A 14,319-nucleotide genomic window follows, 5' to 3' on the forward strand; every position below is an offset into this window, starting at 1 on the left:
TTCCTGAATTTAGAGGAAATATTTCAGGTTTTCACCACTGAGTATGACATTAGCTGTGGGTTTTTCATGAAGGACCTTTATTATGTTGAGATATGTTCATTTCTTACCCACTTCAGTGAGTTTTACCATGAATGAATGTTTAATTTTAGGAAATGCTTTTCCTGCATCTATTGCAATGATCATATAATTTGTATCCTTCCTTTTGTTAATATAGTATGTCACATTGATTTGCAAATTTTGAGCCATCATTATATCAATGGACTAGATCCAGTCTGATCATGGTGTATTATGCTTTTAATGTATTTGGGTTAAGTTTGCTAATCTTTTGTTAAGAATTTTTGTATCAATATTTATCAAAGATTTTAGCTGTTTTTTCTCTTTTTTGTTGTGCCTTTGTTTGGTTTTGATATCAGGTTAATAAGTGACCTTGTAAGATGAATTTGGGAGTGTTTCATCCTCTTCAATTCTTCAGACTAGCTTCAAAAGGATAGATAATATCACTTCTTTACATATTTGATAGAATTCCTCTGTGAAGCTATTTGGCCCTGGCTTTTTTTTTTTTTTTTTTTGCTGGGAGTTTTTGTTTTTGTTTTTTAATTACAAATTAAATTTCCCTGCTAGTAATTGGTCTGTTCAAATTGCCTGTTTCTTAGTGATTCACTCTTTGTCTTTCAGTCTATTCCATAAATGTGTGATTTAGTTTCCAGCCAACAAAGTGGGTAGATAGAATTGGGATCCTTGTCTCTTTGTCTTTCTTTTCTGGGATACCCCCTCTGTGACTGGAGGCCATGGTTTCCCATATTCAGTTTTCTATTTTCCCCATGCCAGAAAGATCACAGTTTCCCACTGTTCCTATTACTATATATTTTAGTGGCTGTATATTTAGTGACTAAGACTAATGATAAAAGCTGTGAAAATAGAAATTCATTTCTTAGAATTTAGAATCCCCTACTCTAGTTTTAGACTCTCTACTAGAACAAGTCTTCTCTTTAATCTCCAGTTTGTATAAAATCCAGAATTTATAGATGCCGTCTTCAAATTGTTCTATAGTGGAGTTTCATTCAGTCACTACTGGATGCAGAGAAGTCTTCTCTGCTTGCTTTTTATATATTCTCTGATATTTCCCTCAATTTTGAACTCTGATGTTTAACGATTGGTTTATTTAGTGTACCTGTGTCTAACAGCCTCATTGCCACTTCAGTCTATTGCCTGTAATCCAATGTGAACTTAAGAAACCAAATCTCCTGACATGGTAGAATTTGCTCCAAATGAAGAGTAGGTGATCTCAGAGACATTCTTTTATCTATAAAGACTATGACATTAATTATGTAAGTTTTGTTTAACAAAGTTTGACTGCTTTCAATTTTATTTAATCACTTCCAGGTTTTTATTTTTGCTGTATCTTTTCAAATTAGGAACTCCTAAGCTCTTATTTATGAAATTTGACAAAGCCAAATGTTTTTCTTATGCATGTTTTGACTCTCATGGATACTTACAAACATGTTTTTTAAATCCAAGCCAAATTTTAACTTTCAGCTGCTTGAGAGAAATATATGCAACCCCTCATAGGTTTATCTTTATTAATTATAAAATGACATAATGATTTAAGCATACTGGTTAGGCTGATTATGTAAGATGAAAACTAAAATTCATTCCTAACTATTAATAAGCAAGGGTGAGTTTTTGATTTAGAGTATGTTGCTGATCTTGCAACATTATTTTTAATAAAATAAAGCATTTAGCTATTTTGTTTTTTAAAAGTTCTCCCTAGGATGCCCTTGTAAGTAAAAGGCTTAATAGGCTTTATTGCTGTGAATTATTTTCACCAGTACTTGAGTACATAATATATTCTAGGAGTGCTGAGTCTATTCTTTGAAACAGTACAAGCTCACATAGCTTATTGAAACTTTGCTCCATTTCCCAGTTTTTCCATTGATATTTGATTCCAGAATATTCTATACTTTTTCCACATTGAACTAAATTTGAAGCTTACAGATTGACCAATACTCTATGCACTTTTGAACTTCGCCATCTGATCCTAAGAAATACATGTTCCTTTTGCTCTCATGCATAAAAATACATTATTTGGAAAGTGCTTTTACTTCAGTTTTATCTAAAAAACTAATCTATATGAATGGATGAGGTTGATATCTCCATTCAACCAACCATATCTTTATATTTTTCAGGCCAGTTGTTTTCTATTTTGCCTGATCAGGCTAAATTTGAAAAGTAAAGAAGCAGAATCTTCATTTCTCCTTTTGGATTCCCATTAGTTATTAGGATGTGATTCAAATAAGATTTTTCTTTGCTGGCCCTTAAAGACCAAGCAGAGGAAACATATTTGGAATATGAAAATAAGCACAAGCAATTTTTTATTAGCTTAGAGAGAGCACCATTTACACAGTAAAATGTAAACATTATTATCAAAGAAATAATTAATGGAGCAAGGAGAAATTACTTGTGGCTGAAGTAAGTGAAAACCATCCATTAACTTTCAAATGGATTAGAAATATGGTGGAAAAATTGCTTGAGGGTTATCCGAAAGGATCTCAATAATAGGAGTAAATAATGTTAATTTAAAGAAAAGGCAGAATATCAAAAAGTCTACAAACAACAGTCTCCAATGGGAAATAACAGGAACCTTAAGGAAAAAGATTTCAAGAAGCATGTTGTCATCCAAGTACCAGACAAAACGCTCTAAGAGAGCTGATCATTTTATGTCATATTTCTGTGTCCTGAGTCATTACAGTAATTAGAACATGCTACAGTAATGATTGCAGATATGCATGCAAGGAACAGTGTGTTTACCTTTAACTAGGACACTGGATCATGGCTTCAACCTATTTGAGTTTTGGCAAAATTGTTAAATGACCATAAATTATAGTTGCTAGCAACTAAGGCTGAAAATCAAACTTGTGACTTACATTGAAACAATAGCTGCTGGCCAAATAAAGATGTCTAAGTCATCCACTATTTTTTGTGTGGGGAGTGGTGTGTGGTTGTTCTTGTCAGTTGTTAAGCAAAATCAAAATATACTTTAGATAGAGAACTTGACACTTTTATAAGACAATAGAAAAAGGAAAGGAACTGAAGGATAGAGTGAATATAAAATCATTTGGAGGGTTGACTGGTACCTAGCCATCAGAATGGGACCATGCAATGACTTTCTGTTCAATCCAGGAAAATTGGGAAAACATTGGCCCCTGACAAGACCACAAATTAGTCTTTTCTGTGTGGAGTTGGCAGAGAGTAAAAAGCTGATTGAACTGCACCTTATGGTGGCAAGACTCCTAGAATCTTGGGAGGTAACAATCTCAGCTGATTGCAGCCCAAACAGCAAAGAGCTGTTGGCAGAAAATAAGCAGAGGAGGGGAGTTCTTCAGAAGGTGTTCTAACTGCTTTCAGGATGCTGAGCAGCCTTTGTGTGAGGGAAAGGAGGGCATCGCTTACTCTGAAGAGGATGTAGTCAATGTATAAGACTGATCTAGACACATTCCATGGAATTCTGCTAGGAAACTCTACACACTCAGGTTTCTCTTATGGGTAAGGTAACGTGATTTTATGGATGTGCAAAATATGCATTTTAATGTTTTATTATAACAACATGAATATAGCACCAATACTTTTGCCACCTGGTGCAGAGAGCTAACTCATTGGAAAAGACCCTGATGCAGGGGAAGATTGGAGGCAAAAGAAGGGGCAGCAGAGGATGAGATGGTTGGATGGCATCACTGACTCGGGGGACATGAGTTTGAGCAAACTCCAGGAGACAGTGAAAGACAGGGAAGCCTGCCGTGCTGCAGTCCATGGGACCGCAGGAGTTGGGATGACTTAGCAACTGGGCAACAACATGTGTGTAAGTATATTTTTAGGTAAAATTCATAATATTACTGGAGATCGTTTCCCACCCCACCCCACCCCCCATACTTTAAGAGTTCTGTGTTTCTGGAAAAGGGAGCAGACTACACACAAGCAGCCCATAAATGAATTTACTTGGAGAGATTCTTGGGAGATTATGTGAATTGTGACACTGTCTGCATTCCTGTTTTGGACTGGAAAGGCAAGTGTGATATTCTGAGACTTGAGTGCAGTTAAAACATTGATTGGAAAGAAAAGGAGGAATGAGTTTGGAATTAGCAGATTATGGTTGAGATTAGCCAACCCATAACGAAGCACAATATTCAGAGAGCAAGACAGGCATAATGGTGATTTTAAATGGGTACCAGTATTCTGAGTCATCTCAGTGGAATACTGGAAGGTGGCGGCATGTAGATATGGGAAACAGAACCTTTAAAATCAGGGCTGAAGTAACTATGTGAGTGAGTTCTTTCCACATATGATTGGTCCTTAGGAATCTTGACCAGGGTACGAACAATTATGTCATCTCCAACTATCTAGAGGAACTTTGATTTAGAGGCAAAACAAAAGACTAGGAGTTACAGTGCCTTGGGTTGGAGGATGCTTGTGGGTTAAATAACACCAGTGAAGATGTCATGTGAGAATGACAGGAAAGTGGAACAAAGCCAAATATTGAGCTGTGCAGAACTTTAGACAAAAATGAAAGTGGGCGGCAGAAGAATTTAGACCTTGACAGGAAGAAGTCTAAGTTCTCTTTTCTCTGCTTACACATGTACATGTCAAAGCAGTTGTGGTCTTGCATTGCAAAATACTGTTGATCTCTGATGCAAATATAATCTTGATACACCCAAATTACCTTTCCCTAATCATAATTCATTTACATAATTCACTACCACTGTTTACTGTTTTTTATTTTTTCTCTACGTACAGTTTTGCCATTGCAGTTGGGTGGTCTGTGTATTAAAGATGCCAGCTGCTTTCTGTAGAGGCAGAGAGAAGGTCTCCTTGGAGAAGCTCTTATTTGTCCTAGAAAGGTCAAGTAGCATTTTGGTTATTTGTATGTAGAGTGAGTAAGCATCTAATACCCTAGGAATGTTCTGTTAGAACCCCATATGCTTTATTTGTTGCTTTGTTCCTTCTTAGCTTTATTATTTTTTTAAATTTATAATATGTTTTACTGTTTTTCCCTTTATTTATTGATCAGATTATTAATGGCAGCATGTCACTCAAGCCCCTAAACTTTGATTATTGAATACCGAATATACTATAAAAGGAAATTGTGTCCATATGTTTATGGATCTTTGAGAATAAAATGTTAACACAAAAAGTTTAAAACATTTACATTTAAAATTTCTCTTTCCTAAGCAAATTCAATCTATTAAGAGTCATATCTTACTGGAAACATTTTTATGTCTACCTGGTTCTAAGAATGACTCCCAATGGCTTCCATCTGTATAACCTCTTCCCTTTTGAGTAGGGGTGAAACCTGTGAAAATGATGTTATATTATGATTATTTTACCGTGTATAGCAGAAGTGAGGCATCTGGATGGACCTAATCTATTTATATAGGCTCTTTAAAATAGAAAAGGTTTGTTTCTAGCTGGTTATAGAAAAGGAAAGCTACACCATAGCCTGCTTGTAGATACAAGGGGCTATGTGACAAGAAATTCAGGGTCCCCTGCTTATAACCAGCAAAGCAATGACACCTATCATTTTTACAAATGTAAGGAACTGAATTCTGACAGCAACCTAAATGAACTTGGAAGCAGAAGCATACCCAGATCCTAAGAGAAGGAACTCAGCCTAACTGAAAACTTGATTGTGGATTGTGAGACCATAGGCAAAGAATTTGGTTAGACCTCTTTATATTTCTGATCCATAAAAGGTACAGGACAACAAATGGACATTGTTTTAAACCATTAACTTTTTAACAAATAGTTGCACAAAAATAGAGAACTAATAGAGCCTACTATATGCTTTTCGTGAAGTGTGGAAAACACAAGATGGATAGAACACTGTCACATCTTTTGAGATGTTTAGAGCATAATAAAAAGGATGCATAAACACCATAGATAATTATATGTATTACTTGAAATGATAGAAGTTGTTTATAAAATACTATGGAAATATAGATATATGGTGGAGAATTCTGCCTAGGGAAATCAGGAGAAACCTTTCAGAGACTGTGATTGTTGGCATCTATAATGAAAAAAGCAATATGTAACAGGGACAAATAACATTGCCACACAAGAGACACAGAGTCTTAGTGCATGAACATTCACAACCTTACAAAACTGATGGAAGGCACAGAGAAGGTCAGTTTCAATTTTATAAGAAATTAAGTGGTATAAGTGTAAGTGTACCTTAGTGTTTAAGAAACAATTGTATCTCAGAATATTCATTTTATAACATAACAGAGATTTTCCTGCAAGCATGTTCTGGCTAAGCAAAACCAATCATCAGTGAGTAACTTAATTGAGTTTCTATGATGTATGTAATAGCTTAACTATGCTCAGGAAAGTAAGTTTTAAAACTTGGAAACCACACTATCACATAACATTAGATTCAGCTGAGAGGGACTCAAACCCCAAATAACAGTGGCCTTAATAAGATCCATAATAATTTCTCTGTTGTGTAAAAGTCTTTGGGTTGGCAGTTGGGTGGGAGTGGCTATGGTGACTTCATGGTGTCAGGAATTCTGTGACTGAAGCATCTATGACTTGTATTCCCCAGATAATCTCATAATCTATTTGTCTGTCAGAGCTCCATGATATATACTATATTCCATTAAGTGGGAAGGAGTAAATTTGATTATGCTTTCACATCCCAGTAATGTTATTACCCAGAAGTTGCAACATATCACTTCCACTTCTTAATTAAAGATTAGGCCTTATTCATGTAATTGCAAGTAGCAAGGAAAGCGAGATAGACAATGTAGTTCTATTTCAGATGGCTAAATGCACTACTAAAAGTTATAGATCCTATAACTGTTCATTATAAAAGTTATGTTGCACCTTGTATAAGTATCAACTAAGAATAGGCATCTATTTATTTTAAGTTTTAGATTTAAGTATACTTTAAGAAAAGCTGAGCCAATTTTAACATACTGGTAGTGTATTAATAGGCCATTATAACACCATTTCCCAACTTCTTGACTTTAGATGATAATAGGTCATTTAACAATGAAATTTGAAGAAATGAAGTACTGCATTCATACATAGACTAAATCATAGTCATTCATTTTTAAAGAGAGAATATAACATATACTTTTTTGAATGATGTAGTGTTATTCCTTAAACTTTAAGAACTGAAAAGTCAGGAAAGAAGTTTATAGTCTTAAAGTGCATTACTCACAGAATGATTAGAGTGCATGTTACTGGGAAGACTATGGACACTAATTTTAGAAATTTACACAGCTAACAAAGAAAACTGAATTTAGCAAGTCTAATTTGACTGGGAATAGCAAAGACAATTTCAAGGGAGTTTGAGTGAGCATAATATGTAAGCAGGTACTTTTTTTTTTCAGGTAAGTATTCCTTAATTAGAGCTTAATGAGTGTAGATTGTGTCTCATTAAATGGAGACCTGGATGAGTATTGGTCAAGTCTTCCTCAGGAAAAAAAGGGGGGTGGGGGGAGGAGTTGGAAGTAAAATGTTACCCGGTAACAATCTTTTTTTTTTTTTTTTCCGGTAATAATCTTGAAAAAGAACCACCTCAGAACCATAAGAGATGTGAAAACCAGCAGATTATCTCTGAAGAGACCAGAATAGGTTTGGAGCTCCTCAAAACATTCCATCCTCAGAGAACTGTTACTAGTTAATCTACTTCACAGCTTTTCACCTTTTTTTTGTAGAGTCTTCCTGTCTTTGACTCTACTCAGAGTTTACTGAATGAAGAAAGCCCTATCTCCAGGACTTTGTTAAGAAATACGTTACTGGCAATTGTTGAACATTGTAGATGACAGGAATGGCTATAGCAATCGAGGCAAATAAGAAACTGGCCAAAAGTGTTCAGAGGAAAATATGAGGTGTTAGAAACATAAGGCAATGAAGCCTCAGAATACATGAAACAAATACTGATAAAACTGAAGGGGAAATAGACAGCTCAGGGATAATAGTCATAAGACTTCAATATTTTTTTTTTCCAAAAAGAAATGGAACAGCCAGACAGAAGACCAACAAGGAGATAAAAGTTTTGAAGACAATATAGGCCATCTAGATCTAACAGATGTGTAAAAAATATGTCATCCAACAACAATAACTGAAACACAATTCTCTTCAAGTACACATGAGACATTCACTAGGGTAGGCCATATATTAGGTCATAAAACAAATCAAAATAAATTTAAAAAATATTGGAAATCATATAAAATATGTTCCTTAAATTAAATTTAGAAGTTAAAGTCAGAAATAAATTGGGAACATTCACAAATATGTGGAAATTAAACAACACTTTCATACATATCCTAAATGTTAAATGGGTCAAAGAAGTGGAAAAAGTAAATGAAAAATGCTTTGAGACACAGGAAAATGATAATACAAGATACTAAAACTTATGCAAAGCAGCTGAAGTAGTGCTCAGAGGAAAATTTATAGCAATAAATGCTTGTATTAAAAAGAAATCCCTCAAATCAACAGTATAACCTTAAGAAATAAAAAAAAAAACAGAAAACTAAAGCCAAAGTAAAAAGAATGAAGGAAATAATAAAGACAACCTGAATATTCATTGGAAGGATTGATGCTATAGCTGAAGCTCCAATACTTTGGCCGCCTGATGTGAAAAGCAAAGTCATTGGAAAAGGCCCTGATGTTGAGAAAGATGGAAGGCAAGAGGAAGGGGGCAGCAGAAGATGAGATGGTTAGATCACATCACAAACACAACAGCTGTGGATTTGAGCAAACTCTGGGAGATAGTGAAGGACAGAGGAACCTGGTGTGCTGCAGTTCATGGGGTCACAAAGAATCAGACACAACTTCGTGCTGAACAATAGAAAGAGTGGTAAATAAATGAAAGAGAATAGAAAAACAGTAGGAAAAGCTCAACTAAACTCAACTTTGGTTCTTTGGAAAGATCAGCAAAGCTGATAATCTTTTAGTTGGACTGACTAAGGAAAATTTACAGAAAACTCAAATTACTAAAATTGTTAACTAAAAAGAGGAATTAGGAACTCGTCACTACTGAATCATGTAAATACGGTTGTGACAGACAACTGAAGGCCAGTGTGTTAGGTGGTTTAGAGGAAAGGGACCAATTCCTAATCAAATACAGACTGCTAAAATTCAGGAAGAAATAGAACATCTGAATAGGCTCAAAACAAATTTTATAAAAATTAGTACATTGAAACTTTTCTAAAAAGAAAAGTCTTGAATTCACTGATGATTTCTACAAAATATTTAAGTAAGCAATGCCAATCCTTCACAGACTCGTCGGGAAAATAGCAAAGTGAATAATTACTCTGTTATCAAAACCAAAGACATTATAAAAAAAGAAAGCTAAAGGAAATATCCTTTATAAATATCAACACAAAATCCTTAATAAAATGATAGTTAACTAAATGCAGAAACATAATGAAAGATTATATAAAATGAACAAGTGAAATTTTTCTAAGAATGCAACTGCTTTAACATGAAAATTAATGTAATATACTATATTAATGGAAAAAGGACATAAACCATATAATAATCTCAAGACATGTAGAAAAATAATTTGATAAAATCAAACCCTGTTTCATGAAAAACGCACACATACAAATGAAAACAAAAAACACTCAGTGATTTTGGAATAGAAAAGAACTTCTGGGAAAACCCACAGCTAACATAATACTTGGAGAAGGAAATGGCAACCACTCCAGTATTCTTGCCTGGAGAATACTTAATGCAGAATCAAGTATTCTTGCCTGGAGAATAGCATACTACTTAATGGTGAAAGGCTAAATGTTTTTCCTTTAAGAAAAGAATGCCTATTTTTATCACTTCTGTTTAACATTGCACTGGATATTCTAGTGGGGGCATCTAGACAAGAAAAAGTCATACAGATTAGAAATGAAGAGTTGAAACTTTTCCCCATTCTTAGATAACAATTAGGTGAGACAAAGAAAGAAGAGGTTTCTAGACTGGCAATGAAGTAAAGCTACATCTATTTTTAGATGATAATTTTGTATGCAGAAAGTTCTAAAGAGTCCATGAAAAGTGACTAGAATTAATAAACAATTTCAACAAAACTTCAGGATACAATTCAATATACAAAGTTTACTGCATTTCTATACACAGGCCATGAACATTCTGAAAATAAAATTAAGAAAACAATTTTATTTACAGTAGCATGCAATAGAACAAAGTGTCAATACATTAAATAATAGGCTGCAAAGCTTATATACAAAAATATGCAAAACATTGTTGAATTAAATTTAATTAAGAAATTTAAGAATTTAAGAAATTAAAGAAGTAAACAAATGAAAAAAAAAATCCCATGTTCCTAGATTAGAAGATAGTATCCTTAGGATGATATTCCTCAAAATGATGTTCAGATTCAATGCATCCTCTTTTTTTTCTCCCAGAAACTGGGAAGTTGATCTTAAATTTCATATGGAAATGCAAGGGACACAAATAAGTTTAGTGGGTAAAAGAACAATATTTTATAAATATAGTCAAATATATCTTGGAAAATTTTTCTTTACTCTGGCCCTTCTCCAACTTGAGGAGCCTTTATGAGTGAAATTATTGCTCAAGAAAGAATAAGTATAAAATGGGCATGCTTTCCCTCCCTTGTCTACTGAATACAAACCATGAGTTTGGCTTGGGGAGGGGGAAACGAAGTACCTGGTATAAAACAGAATAGAAATATTTTAAATTAGGACACAGGGACTGCTGGAGTGTGTTTTTAAAACTTCTGCCCCATGAGGTCTTCCTAAGATGAATTGACAGGCCCTTCTCTACATGGGAGAATTGAGCATAGTATTTTGATTTTTAAAATGTCTGCTCATGCTCTGCAGTTCCTCTTAGCAGCCCAGTGGGAGAAACAGGCTGCTGCCTCTGAATTTAACCAACAGAAATGAATAATGCTTATTCAGAGAAACGACTTGCACTTTGTCAGATGCCATGCTCTGCACAGTCTTCGCTCTGTGGTACAGCGAGACAGCGTGCATGCCACTGTGTACAGGGTTGGCAGCTGGAAAAGAAATCCTGGCAAGCCAAGGTTGTGCCAAAATCCAGCAAGGAGAGACAGAGGGGAAGACCCACAGTTCTGGAGAAACATCAGGGAAGCAAGCACTCCAATAGGCACTGAGTTGTTACTGTTCATTACAAGCCAGTTTCTCATGGAAGCATCTACTTTTAGCCCTGTCCTCCTGGTTCTTAAAGCCAGATCTGGCTTAGATATGGATAAGAGAAGCTTCTGTGGTTAGGAGAGTGGGCTTTGAGGAAGACAACCCAGGCTTGGTTTTCTAGCTCTGGAACTTACAGACACCAGGTAGCATTGCTAAAATCTCACACCTGTTATGATTCAGTTTCATCCATTACATGCGTGCTAAGTCACATCAGTGACTCTTTGCAACCCTATGAAGGTAGCCCATCGGGCTCCTCTGTCCACGGGATTCTCCAGGCAAGAATGCTGGAGTGGGTTGCCGTGCCCTCTTCCAAGGGATTTGCCCAACCCAGGGATCAAACCCACATCTCTTGTGGCTCCTGCATTGCTGGCAGATTCTTTACCACTGAGCCACCAGGGGAGACCTTCATCGATTACAGGATGCTAAAAACAAGTTTTCTTCATAGAGTTGATGTGCACATTCAGTTATGTAAAACAATGTGCTATTATGATGAGAAAAGTAAGATTAATTAGGTTATGCTACTCACCAGATTGCAAACAGCTTTCCAAAGGTCTATCTTAAAACAAGGTCTTGGGATTCTCAGCTTGTTGACTTTTACTTGAGGCTGCGGAGGAGCGAGAAAAGCAAGTTTGAACACTGACCATCATAGCTTCCAAAGGAAAGTAGAACTTTCACAAATCCTGTAGGATAAGCAGAGGAACACCAGGGAAAGCCCCGTTTCTCATCAGCCCAGTAAAGGCAAGAAGCGTCAATCTTTTACCCCGTGGTCTGTTGGGATCCATATAGTACAGCTGGACAAGGCCATCCTGGAGAGTACTCACTGCCTGCTTGTTCCAAAGGAAGGTATAAATTGAGCCACTGGGGGACAAATGAAGCCATCAGGCTTTTTAATGAGATTGTTTTTACCAGGCCAGCAGGTAATTTCCGTGCTGAGTCAAACCCAAGGGAGGGATGGTGAGAGATCAAGGGAGGAGGAAAAGAGAGAGGCAGAGAAGGAGCTCAGAGCTGGCAGCTGGCCGGCAGTCTACAGAGAAGGAGCTAAATTATGCATCTTATTTAGTACATTTATTAAAAGAACATTTCTAGGCAAACATCCCCAAACAAATGTGACTATCAGTTAAGCGCCCCGCAGTCCTGAGCAGATTTAGTGCATGACAATTTTCTCGTAATGGCTTTGTGGTGTTTGCTGAGCTTCATCTCTTCATAGCATTTTATGAATTGTCATTCCAAGGGGAGTTTAAATAGGCTGACTTTGCCCTTCATTTGTGGTTGTTCAGCAAAGTCAAAACTGGATAAATGTGGAGTGAAGACATGGACTGGGAAGAACAAGGTTATTCAAATGATATTTGTCTTAAGTTTTTGGTTGGTATTTACCAACAAGTCAGAGTACTGTTCTTTCCTATGATTAATTTTTATTCATTAATCATCATTATCTGTATTTCAACATTTTTTTTTTTTTTTTTTGGTATGGGGATTTGAAATCCTGGTCCTGGGAATACCAAGAAGTAGAGTTTTAAGAGGAGGAGAAGAATATATAAAAGGTGAGGGTGGACCTGTAGGGTTGAGAAGTATCAAATAGTGTGAAAGTTGCTCAATTGTGTCAGACGCTTTGCGAATCCATGGGCTATACAGTCCATGAAATTCTCCAGGCTATAATACTGGAGTGGGTATCCTTTCCCTTCTCCAGGGGATCTTCCCAACCCAGGGATTGAACCCAGGTCTCCCGCATTGCAGGTGGATTCTTTACCAGCTGAGCCACAAGGGAAGCCCAAGAATACTGGAGTGGGGAGCCTTTCCCTTCTCCAGCGGATCTTCCTGACACAGGAATTGAACTGGGGTCTCTGGCATTGCTGGCAGATTCTTTACCAACTGAGCTATCAAATAGTGAAAGACATAAAGGATGTGTGATTTTTCTACTACTTGAAAGTGATGGGAAGAACAGGAGCAGTTTTCAGAAAGGAAATGATGATGAAGGTATCCCCAGTAGAGAAACAGAGTGGGAAATGTGTCGATTATCCTGGTGGTTTGAATAAATGGAAGCAGCTCCAAATGGTTGGAACATATAGGTAAGGAGAAGGGAGTAAGATGGGTAGGAGGGGACTAGAGGCTGGATTGCTGTATTTGACACTTTAAGGAATTTGACATTTTTAGGAAAATGGAACTATTGAAATAGTTCAAAGCAGTAAACATACAAACTTTGATGCACAGAAAATAATCATTTTGGAAGTAATGTAAATGATGAGTTGAAATGTGAGACTAAGTAGAGATACAAAACTTAGGTCCAGTTTTATGTCCAAGATTGGAGAAGGAAATGGCAACCTGCTCCTGTGTTCTTGCCTGGAAAACCTCCTGGCAGGCTACAGTTCATGGGGTCACTGAGTCAGACACGACTGAGCGACTTCACTTTACTATATCCAAGGTAAGAGATGATATAGGCTGAGTTAAAGTGGTAGCATTGTGGCTAGAGAGAGAGAAATGTAATAGATTGAAAGGCAATAGAACCTATAGTATTTGATGATATATTGAATTTGAGTTGTATAGTATTGAGTTTGAGTTGTGTAGGGGATCTAAAGTGAGTTTCAAGTCTCTAGGTTGGGTGGCTGGGTAATTTTGTCATGTTAAAAGGATTGTAAACTTCCAAACTGGTGAAAGACAATACTGCATACTGATTCAATATATATGCAAAAAAAAAAAAAGAAATACAGTGGAAGGAAGTACTACAGACATCAACAATGACAACCAATAAATGATATAATTGTAGATCATAGTATATGTTTCATTAGATTATATAATATTTGACAAATTTAAAGAAATGAATTATTTTTAGAACAGGAAAAATACAAATACTCTTTTAATAATTATAAGTGGGATAAAAAAAGAAATGCTTATAAAATAATTTTCCTCTGAGCTTGACTTTGATGACATAGTCTTCTAGAAAGCAATTCTATTAATCTCTTGAAATATGTGGATTCCAGTTTGGATAGTGCCATGGTTCCTTCTTTATTTCTATTTTTCTAACACTTCTATTATACTTCTCAAACTATATTTCCTGAAAAGCAAACACAATGGTAATTGAAAACACTTATGGTTGCTATATTTAAGAAACACATGGTTAGAAAAGAAAGACACTGAAGTA

This window comes from Odocoileus virginianus, chromosome 6 (assembly GCF_023699985.2).
Source record: "Odocoileus virginianus isolate 20LAN1187 ecotype Illinois chromosome 6, Ovbor_1.2, whole genome shotgun sequence".
Lineage (NCBI taxonomy): Eukaryota > Metazoa > Chordata > Mammalia > Artiodactyla > Cervidae > Odocoileus > Odocoileus virginianus.